Source organism: Ailuropoda melanoleuca, chromosome 5, assembly GCF_002007445.2.
Source record: "Ailuropoda melanoleuca isolate Jingjing chromosome 5, ASM200744v2, whole genome shotgun sequence".
In the NCBI taxonomy this organism is placed as follows: domain Eukaryota; kingdom Metazoa; phylum Chordata; class Mammalia; order Carnivora; family Ursidae; genus Ailuropoda; species Ailuropoda melanoleuca.
Genome location: NC_048222.1, coordinates 59,139,766 through 59,159,576, shown reverse-complemented (window position 1 = coordinate 59,159,576; position 19,811 = coordinate 59,139,766). Strand labels below are relative to the sequence as shown.

The following is a 19,811-nucleotide window of genomic DNA, read 5'->3' as shown; positions in this document are numbered from 1 at the left end:
ACATTAGGTAATGCTTTGATGTGCTTTTACTTTCTCTACCACAATGCTGATCAACGTATTAAAATTGGAACCTTAATCGTCTGTCTCCACCTCTATACTGTAAGTTTCAGTAGACAGAAGAAATGTTTGCCTTGTCAGTAATTGAGCCTAAAGAATCACAATAAAAGTTACATACATATTAGAATTGAATATTTTAAAAATTATCTACCAAACATAAAACAAAAAACCTAGAGAGACATACAGAGGCCCAAATTCTCAATCTTCATATTCATTATGACATATATTCATTTATGCCAGTTTATATATCAATTATAATTTATAAAAAGTAATTATATGTAATATGTATAAAATATATTTATATACTGTTTATGTTATATACGTATTTATGTTATTACACACATGTATACGCAGTTGTATCCCCTTATCCACAGGGGATATGTTCTGAGACTCCCAGTGGATGCCTGAAACCATGGGTAGTACCAAACCTACATATACTGTGTTTTTTCCTATACATACATACCTATAATAAAGTTTAATTTATAAAGTAGACATAGCAAGAGATTAACAATAATAACTAATAATAAAATGGAACAATTATGATAACATACTGAAATAAAAGTTATGTGACTGTGGTCTCTCTCTGTCTCTCTCAAAATATCCTACTGTACTGTGCTCACCCTTCTTTTTGTGATGATGCGAGATGAAAAAATGCCTACATGGTGAGAAGTGAGGTGATGATGTAGACACCGTGAGGCAGTGTTAGGGTACCATGCACCTTCTGATGATGCCTCAGAAAGAGGGACACCTGCTTCCAGACTGTGGTTGACTGGAGGGAACTGAAACCACAGAAAGTGAAACTGTGGATAAGGAAGGACTACTGTATGTGTGTAAACACACACACACACACATAGGCAATAGACTATGAATTAGGAAATAGAGTTCTACATGAAATTTTGTCCTTGAAAAGCAGAGTGTGGCCTTACGCATGACATCAAAATACGTTGGGCTTCAATTTTATCATCTGTACAAATAAGAGGATGAGGAAAACTATTATGTTTATTCAGATTTAAGATTACGTGGATCTATAAAAATAAACAATGGAGATGAATCTAAGACTTATCAACTGCCCAATGTTGTAAACAGAGATTTTCAAAAATAACGTCAGATTTAGGGTGATGTCCAATAATCTAGGAGTAGAAGTGGACTTCAAATTTCTGCAATATTAGAAATACCATGACTTTTTTCCTAATTTAATGACTGTGTTCCTCAAGTCTGACTTTGTATTTTATAAATATTTAGTTAAGCCTAGCAGTAGACTTGCTCACCAAGATGATTAAAGCTCGCCATAGTATAGAATAAATCAACTGCAGCTAGTTGATACTGGTAAAGACCTTCTACTAACATTTCATATTAATGTAGAGCAAAATGGAGACTGTAGATGCAAACGAAATATCTCCAAAGATATTTGATATTAGTAATGATAATTTACTAATATAATAGTACTGCAATTCCAAATAAATGTAAGATGTTTAGCCAATGCCAGAGGAAGTAGGAATCCTTTCAACTGATCTGGAACCAAAGAAGTACAGGTTGAGAAAGGCCTGCAGAGATCATTGGATTTAATCTCACTGGAATTCTGATCTTGAAACACCCTAGCTGTACCACTTACTCTTGAATATCTCTGAGGAGGCTGGAAGCAACTAATTCTATCTTTGGACAACTTGTTATCTATTGCAGAATGTTTTCTTTTATTATCCTCCCCGAAGCTTCCATTCATTGGTCTTCGTTCTGCCACTGGGGTCAAACGAAGCACAAGTATCTCTTTCACATGACAGTCCTGAATTACTATTGCAACTCCGGAATGAATTCCCAATTTTGTATTTCTATGCTACATAAAAATATAATATGACAATCAAAACCTTTTTGAACTAGATGTGAATAGAAATTTAATTTCTTCTTTATTCACCAAATTACAGAAATTACAGTTTAGCTTAAATTCTGATTCATGTTGTTTTTAAACTAAAGCTACCCTTTTTTAAGAGTATCATACCACCTTCTTGCCTCTTTTCTTTAGCCTGACATCAATCACCAGTCTAATTGCTCTCATTGTTTGCTTCTTGGTGTGTGAAAGGTGGGTGGGTCAGTTTGTATGACATCTGGCATTAAATACTTGCTGAGTTCCCTCTTTTACAGAAATAGCTTGATATATTGCACTGTAATATGCTGTTAGTTGAGGGATACTGGCAAGTGGAGTTGCTTCAAGGATGGTGAGCTGAAGTTACTTTTGCTTTCAAAAGCTTGTTGTAATACAGGGTTAAGAAAATAACAACTATAAAACAGTGAATTCTTTGGAGGAGGACCAGACCTAATTTTGTAACAGCAGCCTAGAAAGTTACTATCTACATAACCTTCATTAAATGAGTTAATTTCACTCAGCCCTAGGGTCTTCATCTATAAAATGGGAATAATATTGACTTTGCAGGCCTGTGTGATAATTAAGATGAGGCACGTTAGCACACTTCATCTAGTAAATGCCTAGCTGTTGCTTCTCTTGTGTCAAAGCCAGTTCAGAGTTAGAAACTTTACCTCTTAGCTCTTGATAGCTTTCTTGGGCCCCTGCACCCTCCCAAACAGTACTGCTGCTTAGAATACTCTCCATCCCCACATGCAGGCATTCATACCAGGCAGCATTGTTTGCTCTGAGCTCTTACCTTCTCCAATCGGATGATTCTGAAATGAGTCCTCAGCATTGGTGAAGCATCAGGCATGAACTGGGCTGCCTTATTATCATCCCTCAGAATGATAAAGGTGCCAGTAATTCACAGACTGATGAGGAATTAGATGTTTCCATGGCCCAGCTTGGTATGTTCCCGAGGAATTGAGGCTGCTTTGCCTCTAACAGTTCTCTTGGTGGTCTTCTTGGGATGGCTTTGGATGACAGAGGCCTAATACAATTGCCCAGTGAAGCAAGAGGAAAGAAACACGTACAGATTAGTGATCGTGTGCCAAGAACCGTGCCAAGAACTGTGCCAGGCCTGTGCCTCAAAAACACTCACTGAGATACTGATGTATTCACCCATGCACTCATTCATTTATTCATCAACAACTATTGCAAGCCACCTGTGGGCCAAGTTGTGTGTGACAATTTCAGGGAAGAATTTACAATATAGTAAAAAGCACAATAAAACGTATAAAATACAGAGAAATTATACAGAGAAAGGAATCTCTGCTCTCTAGGGTTGGAAGATCCTGGAAGAAATGACACAAGAACTGAGGTTTGAAAAAGAAAAGACTTTCCGAGGGAATAGTTCAGGCATGGGAAACATACATATGTAAATACAGGAGGCCTCGTCTGGCATAGCTTGTTATAGACATGTCCACATGTAGATATTACAAAAGCTTGAAATGTAATAAGGATTGTGAAAATAGCTTAAGCTAGGAAGAGGATGTTGTGTAAAATAAGACCAAAGACACAGAATTTAATCTAAAACTATGTTGCTTACCAAGGAAGGAAAGAGGGAAATCTCATCAGATGGTGGCTGGGCTCCTCCTCACATTTCAATTCCTTTGCACATTGAAATCACAGGCTTCCTGGTCAAAAGAAAGTTATAAAATAAATAAGTAATGTACAACATGATAGCTATAGTTAACACTGCTCTATGGGATATATGAGAGATGCTAAGAAATGTAAATCCTAAGAGTTCTCATCACAAGGAGAAAAAACTTTGTTCTCTTTTTCCTGCTTTTTTTCTTTTTGTTGTATCTAAATAAGATGATGGGTGTTTATAAATTCTACACCTGAAACTAATATTACACTGTATGTTAACTAACTGGAATTATTTATTTATTTATTTTAATTAATTAATTTTATAATAATTTTTTTTAAAGATTTTATTTATTTATTTGACAGAGATAGAGACAGCCAGCGAGAGAGGGAACACAGCAGGGAGTGGGAGAGGAAGAAGCAGGCTCATAGCAGAGGACCCTGATGTGGGGCTCGATCCCATAATGCCGGGATCACGCCCTGAGCCGAAGGCAGACGCCCAACCGCTGTGCCACCCAGGCACCCCTAATTTTATAATAATTTTTATTATGTTATGTTAGTCACGATACAGTATATCCTTAGTTTTTGATATAATGTTCCATGATTCATTATTTGCGTATAACACCCAGTGCACCATGCAATGTGTGTTCTCCTTAATACCCATCACTGGCCTATCCCAGTCCCCCACCCCCTTCCCCTCTGAAGCCCTCAGTTTCTTTCCCAGAGTCCAGTCTCTCATGGTTCATTCCCCCTTCTGTTTACCCCCCCTTCATTCTTCCCTTCCTTCTCCTACCGATCTTCCTGCTATTTCTTATGTTCCATAAATGAGTGAAACCGTGTGATGATTGTCTTTCTCTGCTTATTTCACTTAGCATTATCTCCCCAGTCCTGTCTATGTTGCTGCAAATGTTGGGTAATCATTCTTTCTGATGGCTGAGTAATATTCCATTGTATATAGAGACCACATCTTCTTAATCCAGTCATCTGTTGAAGGGCATCATGGCTCCTTCCACAATTTAGCTGTTGTGGACAATGCTGCTATGAACATTGGGGTGCATATGGCCCTTCTCTTCACTACATCTGTATCTTTGGGGTAAATACCCAGTAGAGCAATTGCTGGATCGTAGGGTAGCTCTATTTTTAACTTTTTAAGGGACCTCCACACTGTTTTCCACAGTGGCTGTACCAACCTGCATTCCCACCAACAGTATAAGAGGGATCCCCTTTCTTCACATCCTCTCCAACATTTGTTTCTTGCCTTGTCAATTTTTGCCATTGTAACTGGCGTAAGGTGGTATCTCAAGGTGGTTTTGATTTGGATTTCCCTGATGGCTAATGATTTTGAACATTTTTTCATGTGCCTGTTAGCCATTTGTATGTCTTCATTGGAAAAGTGTCTGTTCATATCTTCTGCTCATTTTTTGATTTGATTATTTGTTTCCCGTGTATTGAGTTTGAGAAGTTCTTTGTAGATCTTGGATACAAGTCTTTTATCTGTAGTGTCATTTGCAAATATATTCTCCCATTCCATGGGCTGCCTCTTAGTTCTTTTGACTGCTTCCTTGGGTGTGCAGAAGTTTTTATCTTGATGAAGTCCCACAAGTTCATTTTTTCTTTTGTTTCTCTTGCCTTTGGAGATGTGTCATGAAAAAAGTTGTGGTGGCCGATGTCGTATAGGTTGCTGCCTATGTTCTCCTCTAGGATTTTGATGGATTCCTGTCCCACATCGAGGTCTTTCATCCATTTGGAGTTTATCTTTGTGTATGGTGTGAGTGCATGGTCAAGTTTCATTTTTCTGCATACAGCTGTCTAATTTTCCCAGCACCATTTATTGAAGAGACTGTCTTTTTTCCACTGGATGTTTTTCCTGCTTTGTCAAAGATTAGTCGCCCAAAGAGCCGAGGGTCCATTTCTGGGTTCTCTATTCTGTTCCATTGGTCTATGTGTCTATTTTTGTGCCAGTACCATTCTGTCTTTGTGATCCCAGCTTTGTAGTATAGCTTGGAATCCAGCAATGTTGTTATTTAAATTCCAGTTAAAAATATGTATTTTATTTATATTTATTTATATTTATATTATTTATATTTATTTTAATTTAAATTCAATTAGCCAAGGTGTAGTACATTCTAACTGGAATTTAAATAACAACTGGAAACTAACTAACTAAATAAATAAAATTTAAAAAAAAAGAAAAGGAAATACGGACCTCAGTCCTATAGCTGTAAGGAATTGAATTATACCAACCCCGTGAAAGAGCTTGGAAGAGGATCTTGAGCTTCAGATGAAACATAAGCCCAGATGACACCTCAGTTTCAACCATATGAGACCCAAAACACAGAACGCAGTCATGACTTACCAGACCCCTGAACCATGGAAACTGTGAGATAATGAATTTGTACTATTTTGAAAAAAAGAAAAACTTATTGTGATAACCACCTCACAATATATGTAAGTCAACCCATTGTGCAAACCACTCCTTAAATGTATACAGTGATGTATGTCAATTATATCTCAATAAAACTGGAAAAAAATCACAGACTTCCCTTTTTTTTTTTTTTAAAGAAAGGCAGAGTGCCATATGCAAATGCCTCATTTGGATGTGTCTGGAGTCTTGGAAGCTTTACTATCCTACATTCTCCTACAAGTGGACCTTGAGAGCTCGTTTGGAGGTTCTAGCAGGGGAGCACAGCTAGTCCTGATAGAAGAATGGTCTTTCTCTATCAGGGAAGGTCCTTCCTCTTCCACTGACAGAGCACACAGCTTCCCAGCCTTGGGAGGGACACAAATGGCATGGTGACGGAGGACAGGGATACCCACCTAGCCAGCCAGATCAGCGGAGTCAACCCTGGCGATCAATGAGGTGATAGATGACACAGCCAGATTGCCCTCACATCCCGGACTTTCTTTATATAAGAGTACAACCTAAGATCCATTTAAGCATTGGATTTTGTCAGCAGTGGAATGGAGATTGTGTGATACACAGGTGATAGGGGTATTACTTGTAATGTGGGGGCAGGAGGATTCTTGGGATAAACACAGGAAAGAAATCCTATGAAAAGCCCTCCTCAGCAGCTTATTCATGAAGGGTAGTGAAAAGTTAGACTTAAAAAGGCAGGGCTTGAATAGTAAATGTTAAGGCATTCTCATTTTGCCTGAAGCATATACTCTTCTAACGAACAGGAAGTTATGTAAGATGAAGTTCTGTTTAATATAATAGAGCTGACTTTTTTTCCATCAGGAACCTGGACATGTGTGTTCATACATTTTGCAGGGCTAATGAAGAATTGTAAGAATGTAGAGTTATGATCAGATTTGCATTTCATAAATATTACCTTGATCACAATGCAGAAGACGAATTTGTGGGGGATGAGGCTGGAGGCAGATGAATTAGTTAGGCGGCTATTGCAATATTCCTGGGGAGAGATAATGAGGGATTAAACTAAGAGGAGCCACTGGGAATGGAAAGGAGATGATGAGGTTATACAATAAAAACCTTCAGAAAATAGCAAACATAATGGAGAAAATTTAGATGCATTCTGTCTAAAGTTGGAATAAGCCATGTGTACCTGATATCACTACTACTTTTCAATACAACACAGAGATTCTAGTGAATTCAGTAATTTTAGAAAAGGAGCTAAAACGTATATAGATTAGAAGGGATGAGACGGTGTGTGATTACAGATGATGTAATGAGATACACAAACACACATACACACACACACACACAGGAAAATCCACAAATTATTCAAAGTAAAAATAGAGTCCATTTATATGCTGGACACAAGATCACATTAAAAATCAACACACAAAAGATCAACAAATTACATCAAAAATAATTCTGCCAAAGACCATGTATGTACTCCGAGATTCTCCCCACAGAGCTCTCTCCCCTTTTCTCCTTCACATCTAAGAGTGGCAAACCTCCCTACCTTCTTCCTGGGCACCCTGTAACTAGACACAGGGAACTATACTATTCCTTGTGGTTTTTCTACATTTTAGCCACACTTAAGCAAAACGTCCTTTATAAAACTCTCCTGCTAGGACCCTGACAAATATCATCCCTTCTCAAGATGCTTAGTATCAGCCACCACAGAAATTCTACCCTTCTTGTCTGTCATTTGTCCAACAAATATTTGTTGACATGTGATCCAATTCTGGCCAATTAAATGGAACAAAGAATCTACTAATTAGCTTCTGGGGAAAAGTTTATCCACTCATTACAAGGAATCACAGGAAAAGATGGTTCACTTTTTCCTTTCCACACTGTCTTAACTGAACGTGGATCTTGAAATTTCTGAATCATCTTACTATCATCATATGGAAAAAGTTACCCCAAAGAATTTGTTCATCATTTTGAGAATGAAATGAGAGAAACAGAAAGCAAAGGACCGGATTCTCTTTATCTAGTGATAAAGAAATATCAAAGACACAGGAGATGAACCAGAAGAAAGAACAATTATACAAATTAAGAAAAAAAAAGCTTCAAGAAAAAGGGCGTGGCCAGTATTACACTGTTAAGGGGCCAGCTGGGTAAGGTCTGAGAAGAGACTGTAATCGAAAGCAAAAGAATATATGGTTGGTATCATAGAGCTTCCATCAGTTTGAACAATTAGGCTATTTTTGAACAGCTGATGGATATTAATCAAGTCTACCTCCTATATTTGAACATCCTACCTATGGCCAAAAGTGGTATAGGATTTGGGTTTCTACTCCTGCATATATTCTCTCCCTCGATCTCTGTCTCCTAAATCCCCCATCACTAGTACAGTGTCACTTTCCTTTAGGGCTTTTACACTCTAACTCAGCTTCATCACTGTCAAGGCTGTTTGTGGCTCTGGCTCCCGTTTGAGTTGTAGGTTAAGTGACTCTAGTAAAATAAGCCTTGTGGCAAAAAGCAGGAGCCCTGATCAGAGTCGGAGCATTTGGGTACTCCCACTTCTGATGACATTTCTGGCTAGGGTTCAATTCACTAACACCTGAAATCTAGATGTTGAAGTAAGGCAAGTGGTTTGGGGGCTTGGCAAGAAGCAGATAAGAGAACAGAATTCCCTGGGGAGGATGCTCAGAAGAGAGTCTAGAAAATGTACTGTCAAAAGAGAAAACAGTATGTACTTTTCCCTCCCTCCCTCCCTTTTTAAAATCAATCTTTTTAAATTACTAATGCCTTTATACTACTTAGAGATATTTAGAATAGAATCTAACCTTTCCTAAATTTGTGCATTTCTTGGAATTTGTTTCTTCTCCCTTATTATACCGTTAAAGGGGCTGGTGGGATAGGGTCTGAAAAGAGACTGATCTGAAGCAAAAGCAGTTGCAGTTGAGTGATGGGGCTGAAACCCAACTGTTAAGGCTTGAGAAGTGAAAGAGGAGTTAGCTCACGGATGTGTTTCTTCTCCTCCTGTATTTTCTTCCTATTTAATATTAATGTGATTCCCGTTCTGCTTCTCCTCCACTTCGCCTACTTTTCTCTTCAGCTTCAGTGATGAGTCTCTGGCACTCAGGCTAATTTCCCCTGTGTTTTAATCATTTCTGCTTTCTCATTTTGACCTTTCCTTCATTTCTAATTGACACCCCCAGACTGCTATAGAAAATTAAGTCACCTCCGTCCATTTCAGAGGACCAAAGTGTGTACTGCTCAGTCACAAATTTCTCCATCTCATTTTCTTTCATAACAGAGGCCCATCGAGATCAGTCGAAGGAAGCAAGGAATGGGTAGGGTGACCGGTTAGTCCACGATGGTTAAAATTTTGCATATGGCAAGAGCACATTTACCTCATTTCCTAAGGGTATGAGGTGTTTCGCAGAAGTGAGCTTTAAAGATAAAAGGAAGTTACTATGTCTCAAGCTCCAGGATTTAAAAGAAATAACTTTTTCTTTTCAAATGGCATCTTTATGAGACTGACTATTGTGTAATGCACTTACTAAACAGCAGCATCAATGCATAAGGCAGCTGGAAAAGGAAGGCAGAGGTGATGAGCACTCCGCCTGCCCGAGTTATTTTCTCTGCTCTTACAGCCTCTTCAGGCGAAGTTGTGCAGCTCTGGGCAGTTACTTAAGATCTCTGAGACTGGTTGGTTTCATCTAAAAAATGAGAGCTTTAACTTGATCCGTTTCTACAAGCTCTTCTGGCTCTGATATTCTGTGATTTAATTTTGACCTTTTTGTTATTATGAACCTCACTTACTATTATAATAGTCCCCCCCTCCCCACCCCCGGAGGTGCTCACAATGTCAGGAATGGAACATGGAAATCATCTTGGGGATATCTGAGGTCAGCACCAGACAGCTGACAACGTCCTCCCGGGGTGTTCACAGTAGGCAGCTCTGGATCTAGCCCTATCTGGCCACCACATCTGTTGTTATTTCAGTTACTATTGTAGTGATACATTTAGGTATAGAGTTTATGGAATAAATAAACCTTTTCAATGAAGGAATAAACGAGTACACATTTTTCCATCATGTGCAACCAGCATGGTAGCCTTCGTAAAATACTTCTAACTATCTTGGTCTTTTTTTACCTTCTTATGCAGAAATCATTTATATCTTTATATGATTCTCAATCCACCTCTAATAGCTCTTTTCTCTACTGTCTAATATGAGGTTTTTAATCTACCATGAGTTGGGAAGTCAAAGCTCATTGTACTTCTTTTTTTTATTTTATTTTTATTTTTTTTAAAGATTTTATTTATTTATTTGACAGAGACAGCCAGCGAGAGAGGGAACACAAGCAGAGGGAGTGGGAGAGGAAGAAACAGGCTCCTAGCAGAGGAGCCTGATGTGGGGCTCGATCCCAGAATGCTGGGATCACGCCCTGAGCTGAAGACAGACGCTTAACGACTGCGTCACCCAGGTGCCCCTCACTGTACTTCTTAAAAGTATGCATAAAGTAAGTGTCATTTGGTACCATTTTTGCTAATTTATTTGTTCTCAAAAACATTTCAGATAATTGAAGTTGTCAAATAAGCATAGTGTTATATTAAAATATTGCAACACTCTGCACATAAGCAGACTAATTCAACCTGACTAGTTTCATTTCAAATAGAACTAAAGCCCAAAAATATTAAAAGATTCAAAGACTATGTATAACATTCCTCTTTTTTTTTAAAGATTTTATTAAGTAATCTCTACACCCAACTGGGCCTCGAACTTACAATCCCGAGAGCAAGAGTTGAATGCTTACTGACTGAGCCAGCCAGGCGCTCCTGTAAAATGTTTATCTTAAAAAAATGAACATCATATATGGACCACATCTTCTTTATCCAGTCATCTGTTGAAGGGCATCTCGGACTCTGGGAAACAAACTGAGGGCTTTAGAGGGGAGGGGGGTGGGAGATTGGGATAGGCTGGTGATGGGTATTAAAGAGGGCACGTATTGCATGGTGCACTGGGTGTTATATGCAAGTAATGAATCATGGATCTTTACATCAAAAACTAGGGATGTACTGTATGGTGACATAACATAATATAAAATTTTTATTAAAAAAAATGAACATCATAGCCACAAAATATCAAATCCGTCAACCAGAAATTAAATCCTAACCCCTCTAGTAGTAGACCGAAAAGAACATGGGTTTAGGAATAAGGCAAGTTATGTTTAACTCCAGACCTAGGTTACAAAGGAGATTATCCTGGGCACTTACTGAAGGGCTCTGGATTTCCAAGATCTCACCTGTGAGGTGGGGATAGGAACACCCATCTCCCAGGGCTGGTGGGGTGGATACATTAATTACCTTTTACTAACACATAAAAGGTTATCTAGAATATACTAGTTTTCCCTCATTTTCTATGACTGCCCCTTAAAGATATTTTGGTTACTTTGAAATTGCTTGCAGAGAGCAATGTAAAATATTTTTGAGGGTCATAAAGAAGTTTTTGAAAATGAACACACTACCAACAAAGGAAAAGCCATTTAACAGGGTTGAAAGTGAGAGGCCTAGCCAATGTGAATGCAAATCAAACCATCAGAAAATCTAAACAAGCTCATAAGCCAATGTTAGCTTAGCTATCACGAGAGCAGTGCAGTATTGTGGGAGAAACTTGGATGTGGAATCAGAGACTTGGATTTCAACGCGTCAGACAACTATAGTTTTGTGACTTTGGACAAGTCACTTGATCTTTTTGTGTCTTAGTTTCCGCATCTATGCAATAGAGATATTAATATCTTGTATCTACTTCGCCAGCATATTGTAAGGGCGGGTGAGCTAGGTCACAGATCTCATTAGCTAGAAAGTGCTATGAAAATGTGTCAGGTCGTTATTACCACAATTACAGTCTACCTCAATCGGCCAGTATACTTTCCTCACGCCTAGTCTTAATAGTGATCTTTTTTTGCCCTACTTTTATAATACTCTGAATAGTTTACAGAAAGTATTCACATTTTTAAAAATTTATATGACTTTTCTGTGATATATGCCTAGTTCTATATTGCACATAATGGATGATTCAAAATAATACAAGATACAGACTGCTTCCATGGAATATAAAACATAGATGGGAAAACAAATTTCAAACAGAAAAAAGTTAGTCCCACAGTTTGAATTCATGGCCTCTCTCCTTACTTCATACCTAGACAACTCCAATTTGGGTCAAGGACCACAGGAAACCCTAACTGATGAACAACCTGGTTTTATTATAGGTACTGACTTCTAAAGAGGGATCCAGGAAGAGTGCAAAGTTTTCTTCCTTTTTATGGTTCATTCTTTCCTTTCATTCTCTGTGGACAATATAGCATGGGCAGATATGACAAACTTGCTTCTTGGATATTTCCTAACTCCTGGAAGGCCAGGTAAAAGTTGAGGTAGAGGGAAGGGGGATGCAGTGAATGGCTTAGGCCCGTTCTGCTCTTAAAGGGTGTACAGCACACTGGTTAGAAGAGCATGGCTCTGGACCCAGAGAGGCCTATATTTTACTGACCACATGTGAAATCTTGAGTAAATGCCTTAACACCTCTTAGCTTTGGCATCCTAAATGAGGATAGGATGATAGGGAGGATTAAATGAGATAATCCATGCAAAACCCTTGACTGGCACACTCTAAACATCCGATAAATTACAGCTGTTAATAACTTTGGAGGAAATGACCCTCTCTTCCTCTGCTAACCACTACAGAGGCAAAACATACAGGGAAAAGTAGGACGTGGATAGACTTAATGAAAAAAGGGATCATGGACTACGTCAATTGAGTCAATTCCTATTTTGAGCCTTAAGCAAAAAAGCTCTGACTTTTTTTTTCCTAAGTTTTGACTCCTAGAGATCCACTCATTGTACAGTCCAGTTGCAATGAATAACTTTGTACACACAGCTTTATTTTTGCCAGATTAATTGTGGATATACCTTGTAATACATTGTTATTAATTTTGCTTTAGTATAATCATCTTTTCAAGAAATTAAAAATGAATTTTCACTTGTACAAGTTTTTTTATATCTCGTTTCTTTTTTCATTAATTTCACATTATCTTCTACATTGTTGAACTTGTGGACCATATTTAGAATCTCTCAGTGTTTTAGTCAATAAATCCATTGCTGCTACCATTTGGGAAGCTTTTATTTTGATTACTTTTTCCTGCTTTTGATCCACATATTCTTCTTTTTTGCTTGCCTTGTAATTTTTCATTGGATATTCCACATTTTAAGTTTTACACGTTAGATGTTAGACTTTGTTGTCTTCCTTTAAACAGTATTGGTGTTCTGGCATACTGCTTGGAATCTTTGGGTCATTCCTAGATTTGCCTTTAAGCTCTGTTAGGGTTGTTCAAGTGCAACTTTTTTTTCCGTTTAATTAAGTCCCTCTAGTAAAGTGATGCCTTTAGGAACATTCTTTCTGATGCCCCCGTACTGAGGAGTCTTTTCTTGCTGGCTGGTCATCTAAGAACTTGGAGTATCGTTTAGCTAAACAATTGGTGGTTCCTTTCCTGGACTCAGGTAGTTTCCTCTTGTGAATGTGCACAGCTGTACTCGAAGACTCAAAGGGTCATCCCTGTAGGTCCTCCAGGGCTTACTGCTGTTTGTGGAGCTCTCTCTTCTCCAGCAACCTTCCTTCAATAGAAGTTTCCTCGGCCTCTCCAAACCGACTCTTAGCGTCAAAAACACTGCCAGGCTCTGTTTGAGGCCACTTCTTCCTCCCTGCACTGTGGTTTAGAAACTGCCTCTAGGCAGAGTGTTGGCGGTTTTGGGGCTCTTCTCATTGGGTTCTCTTCTCTCAAGGACTACAGTCCTGTGCTGCCTCTCAGTCTCTGTGCAGTGTCTGAAAAACACTGTTTCATCTATTTTGTCCAGCTTTCTAATGGCTTAAATTAGGAAGGTCAATCTATTCCCTGTTACACCATCGTATTTAGAAGTCTACCGCTCTGCCTTTCCTCTTGAATGATCAATCAGCACTTTTGCACATATTATTTTATGTGCTTGCTGCAGTTGAGATACTTGCACTCAGTGTATTTATCTGCTTCCATCATGTCATCAGTGCTAGAGAGACCTTACCCTTCTTTAATGTGAAAATTTCATAACATGATCATTATGAATGAGGGGGCTTTGTCTTATTCATCTTGCCTAGCATTATAGGAATATGGTTTTAACGCTTGTGTGTCTTCAGTTCTCCTTCTGGACTTGCTCTTCATTTGAGGATTAAGGCACGTGGAGATTGGTACCCTATGTCCAGACCATAAGGAACTAAAATTTCCTTCTCATTTGCCAATATCTTTTCTCCGCAGACAAATGCCATTATTTTCCTGTTAGTCCATTCCAGCATTTCACTACAGCTAGAGATTTATACCGGGTGCAAGGTTGGGAGTCTGTAAGGGCTAGAGATGGAGGCCCACTCTGCACCACTATTGGATTCACAGACTTCTAGGAGTCAGGGCTTATGTGCCCTGGAGAATTAGGTTGGATGATAGCACCTGGAAAACACTTTTGTCTTTCATTTTAGTTTCATTTCCTGGTGTCATGGCAGATGAGTGCATGTTCCCTTTGCTGTTGGCAGGTATCATTAACCACATTCACCTGTGTTTTCCCTGCAATTTACTTCTTCTGTTCTTCTTGAAGTAAATGTCACTCATGGTTTCTGTAGCTCCCATTGGCCTAAAGTGTATAAAATGCAAGCATGAGTCCTGAATTGCTGACTGATCTGAGGTTATAGCAAGCTGAAGATCAAGGGGACTGTGACATAGAACTGGGGGCAAAACTTGGGAATAACCTTGGACAGATCCATTAACTTGTTTTGGCCTGAGCTTCTTTATTGGTAAAATGCACATGTTAACCTACATCACCTCTCCATCTGTGGCAGTCTAAGATTCTAGCTCTTCTTGATGTTTCTATTAATGGTTAGTTTGTACATTATTTCCTGAGTTGTTTATAGATTTTCCTTACATGTATACTTAATTATTGACTTGGGTCATTAATTACCATTTCATGTATCCATCTACATTTTGGATTTAAAAATGTGGATGGGTCATCATAAGCCTATGTAATCCAATTTCACATGGTGCTGCATTAGGCAAACATAGACTGGCTTCCAAAATGAATTTAAAAGTAATCCAAATATTTTCTTGAAATCCTCAAGACGAAGAGATTCTCTAAACAAATAGTTGACAGAATATTTCTTAACATCCCCTGTCTTTTCTTCATATATTCATAAAACTCTCTGGAGACTCTCCCTCCCCCAAATGCAGAAAGCCCTATAATCCCCTACCTCCTATTCTTCCCTTCATTTCCTCTTCTTTCCTGTTTTATGTAGATTTTTCCTCACTCTCAGCCTCCTGGAAAGTATAGTTTATCTTCTGTTCTCATTATTTTCTTCCCCTTATTCTCATACTCTGTCCCTTTTCAGTTCTTAGGCAAAAAGTATAAAAGGCAGGGAGGAAGACAGTGAATGTTCACATTATTGCCACATTCATCTCCGACTGATGGTTTTTTTGCAAATAACTATGAAAAGGCAGGAATAATAATTCAAGGAAGTCATGGTAAGTAGTGTGAAAAGAGTGCCTCAGTTCCTCACCCGTAGTCTGAGAGAGACACAGAAGAAATAAAAGAATATACTTCTCAGTAACAACCCGTTCTCTCTTCTCCCATATTCAGTTCATCAAAATGCAGGGGGTCACACATACTGCCCATTATTTCTCCTAAATACTAGAAAACTATGGGACCTCCATGGGTTAATTCCAAAACAATGGAATATTTAAGTGCCTACTTTAGGCAATAATTGCCCTTAACAGCCCATTCTAAGACAAGTTATTTATGAGCTAGAGAACTCTAGACAGGTAATATAATCATTCCTTACATTTATTTAAATTCCAACTTCTTGAGAGCATCTTGAGTTTGTCAGCTTCTGATCAAGTTTATCCTTAGACAGGCTGGGTGTCCACTAATGGGTATATATTATTGAATTATCCAGACTGGTATTCCAACTATAGCCCTTAAACAGAAGGCATCCTGTATCATTTGGCTACTAACATTAAATAAGGAGGGCTCTCTGTACATGCAAAATATCTCTGGGGAGATAGCTGATTGCATTGTTTTGGGGGCTTATTACATCAAAGCTGGCAACTCTGTGATTGATTTGGGCATTACAGTGTTAATTTTATCTCTGCATTCAAGCAGAAAGAAGGGGACTGGGAAAAAAAAAAAAGATTATGTCAGGAATTTTGTTTCCTTTAGTGAAGAAAGCATAAGGAGACTTTCCCTGAACACTACCCCACTTCCACCTCAGCAGACATCACTGAACAGAACTGGATCCTATGGTCATGCATAACTGCAATGGAGGCTAGAAAGGAGGAGAAGAGGATTCATCCATAAGCCATTGCCTGAGGCTGTGAATATTGCTTTTCTGAACTGACTGGATGTTTCTCTCAAGGAAAATGCGGAATGGCTCTGGAGGAGGCAATCCCTATTGGATCTGCTATACCTCTCAAGGAAGTAGAGAATCATTTTTGAAAGAAGTTCACTGAAAAAAAAAAAAGTTATTAAGTTTTTGTAGAGATTTACTAGCAAGTGCTGATCAAAAGTCTCTTCAATGTATAGGAGCAGGAAGAGAAAGAGGAAAGCGATAAAAAAGCAAGAGTATCTATGGAGAAGTAATGGAACTGAGACTCTGGTGGGTCCACAGTTCAAATTTATATTTCTCTGTAGAATTCATCATCCATTCTACTTTATATTTCACTTCTGTGGAATTATTCATCCATTCCACTTGCTGCTTCTAAGTATTAAATTTTAATCTGAGTCCCTTAGCACTGGCATCGCTGAGAGGATTATAGAGTGACTACTGGTATAGCCCCCCCCTTTTTTTTTTCAGTTTTGTAAAGATAAGTAAAGGATTGAATGTATAATTCTCTGAGAACTCAGCAAGTACAGTGGTGATGGAGAACAAAGTAACATGGTCGCCATTTGGACGTGGGGAAGTTTTTCTCTCTTGGGGGAAATAGATTTTCTGGAATGATGAAGAACTAGAGGTAGAGATACATTCAGAAATATTCAGACACTGAATATACTTTCACACGTCAGCTGTAGATATGGCTTCATTGTCTTTGAACTTGTTTGAAGAACTGCAAGAGCCCAATGCTTAAAAACATTCAAGTTGCAGTAAATACATTCAGTGTAATATCTTCTAGATGGAGATGTAAGCCTCAAGCATAAAAGACATCGATGTAGCAAGAATAGTCTCACATCTGGTAAGAACCTACTTTGTGTGGACAATGCCACTGCAGCCTTGCTTCCCCAATGGGGACTCTGGAGTGGGAGAAAGCTCTGCTAAAATGTGTTGTTTTTGTTCCAGCCCCATGTATCACCTCACTCCCATTAAAATATTTCACCTGTGAGGAATTAAATGGTGAAGTAAATCTAACCATACAAGAAATCTTGTGTGTGTAGTTCTTTCCCACTTGCTAGCCTCCAGGAATGCAGATTCCACAAGTGAGACCAATGTCATGGTTGACTGCGTGGTGCTGTCTTCTCTTCTCAGTGCTAGGTTTTCTGGTTTTATGCTATTACATGGTTGTTTGGGGGAAAGGACCACACTAATAAGGAACAAGGCATACTACTGGAACGATTCCAGAAAACATCTCATTGACTAAGACAATCAATTATGCCAGTCTCAGCGAGTATGTGAAATGAGTCCAGAGGAAAGAGAAAAAGTAAGAAAACTTGGGAGGCACCTGTTGCAGTGCTGATAGCTTATTTCCTCAAAATCACCCACCAAAATCTTAATAAGAATTGACATGTCTATTTGCCTTGTTGAAATGTTAGGAAAAAATCTGTTTGGGAAACACTGAACTGAGCATGAGTCTGCAAAAATATAGTCCTGAACTCCAAAAGGCAGGCTTGTGTAGACAAGCTGCAGAAGTGACTTCTCGGATCCTAGGCTGCAGTGTGGGTGGGTGATATATGCTGGCAATAGTTGCTGAATCCCAGCAAAGCAGTCCTGTCCTTCCCGCGTGGTTTTGTACTGCTAATAAAGGAGCAGCCTGTCTCTACATGAAGGGGTTTAGCACCTATTTAGCTGTGAATCTGGAGCAGAAATAACTAGGAAGAATCTAAGAAATGTGGGCTTTAACCAAGGGATGCCAGAAGCCTGTGGGAATAACATAAGATCAGGAGCCTAACCAAGCAGAAAGCAACAATCTTTATCATAAAGCAAAGAGCAACTGAAAATTGAAAGGCATGAGCTGTATCAACCAGTTATAGATACAGCAGGAAAGGAAGCCACACAGAAGGATGCCATGTGGAAAATGTTCTGTGAGCTTCTTAAGGAAACACAGAGCAGAGAGCATGATGCAGAACTAACATCCTACAGGCTAATTCTTTCTGTCAGGTTACGATGCCTTGATTTGCAGTGATTGTCAAAGACATGAGAGTCACTGGAGTTCATCCCCACCCCCGCACTTCAAATACATCTATCCTAGTAACTTCACTGACAGCAAATAGGGCAGCGATTCCTGCCATACTCCGAATCCGCTGCACTGGGAGAAAGCTCTGCCACCCAGCCACAGAGCATCTGAAGCTTTGCCACAGAATATGGTGGTTTGTCAGATGTCCTTTGTTTCTTCCTTCTTCTGCAACAGCATATACTTAAGGTCAAGCAAGCATAGTGTATCTGGGGAAGGATGGGGGCCTTAAGGGGAGGTTTAATTACCTCATAATTTTGCATGTGGCCAGTATCATAGTCCTGGAGTAAGAGGTTATTTGGCTACAGCAGAACGCTTTATCTTAGTGACAAGAATAAAACAAAAACTCTATACACATCAGAGAAGTAGCTGTGCTTTCCTAAAGAAATGGTATCTTTAATGGACTGAAGGTGTATGTCTCCTCTCACCCCCAAATTCATATGTTGAAACCCTCCTCCCCAATGTGATGGTATTAGGAGGTGGGGCCTGTGGGAGGTGGTTAGGCTTAGACGAGGCCATGAAGGTAATGCCCTCATGATTAGTGTCCCTACAAGAGTAACCAGAATGGTGACTAACATAATATAATAAAAAAAAACATTAAAAACAATAAAACTAAAAAAAAAAAGAGTAACCAGAGAACTTGCCCTATTTTTGCACTCTCCATATTGTGAGGTTACAGGAGAAGCTGGAAGTCTGCAGCCCACAAGAGGGTTCTCACCAAAACCTGACCATGTTAGACTCTGATCTCTGGCTTCGTAACTCCAGAACTTTGAGAAACAAATTTCTGTTGTTTATAAGCCATCCAGTCTGTTGTATTTTTGTTATAGTGGTCTGAACTAAGACAGTATCTGAAAACATAGAGTCCCAAACATAATCGCCTGTTTATATGTCAATAGGAAGACTATAAGTCCTATGAAGCCAAAACGAAAAAGCATTCCTGGATAGGCAGCTGGAGTTTTACTCACACTTCCGACTTCTTTTCCAACACTACCTCTCCAGTTCTCTGACACCAGCTAGGTGTGCTACAATTCAACTCAGTTCTGTCAATAACTACCCAGAGTTAGCTCAGACCCTACTAGTTACNCCCTACTAGTTATGGGCTCAAGTCCACAAGACGGCCTCCTCTCAGATGCCAGTCACAAATCGGGTGCCCAAGCTACCCAACTTCTACCTGGTCTATTGCAAATTCAGGGGTTTCTCCAACCCTCCCTCCAAGCTGCCTCAGGTTCGATAATTTCCTAGAATGACTCACAGAACTCAGGAAGACATGTTACTCACATTCATTGGTTTATTATAAAAGACACGACTCAGGAATAGCCAGTTGGAAGAGGTACACAGGGCAAGGGATGGGGGAGGGGGCACAGAGCTCCCACGCTCTCTCTAGGCACAACACCTGCCC

The 19,811-nt window shown here is 39.2% G+C and overlaps 1 pseudogene; it reads right to left on the bottom strand.

Moving 5' to 3' along the window:
* Nucleotides 1-19,811, bottom strand: part of LOC100470187 — a 163,985-nt pseudogene that overhangs the window by 72,465 nt on the left and 71,709 nt on the right.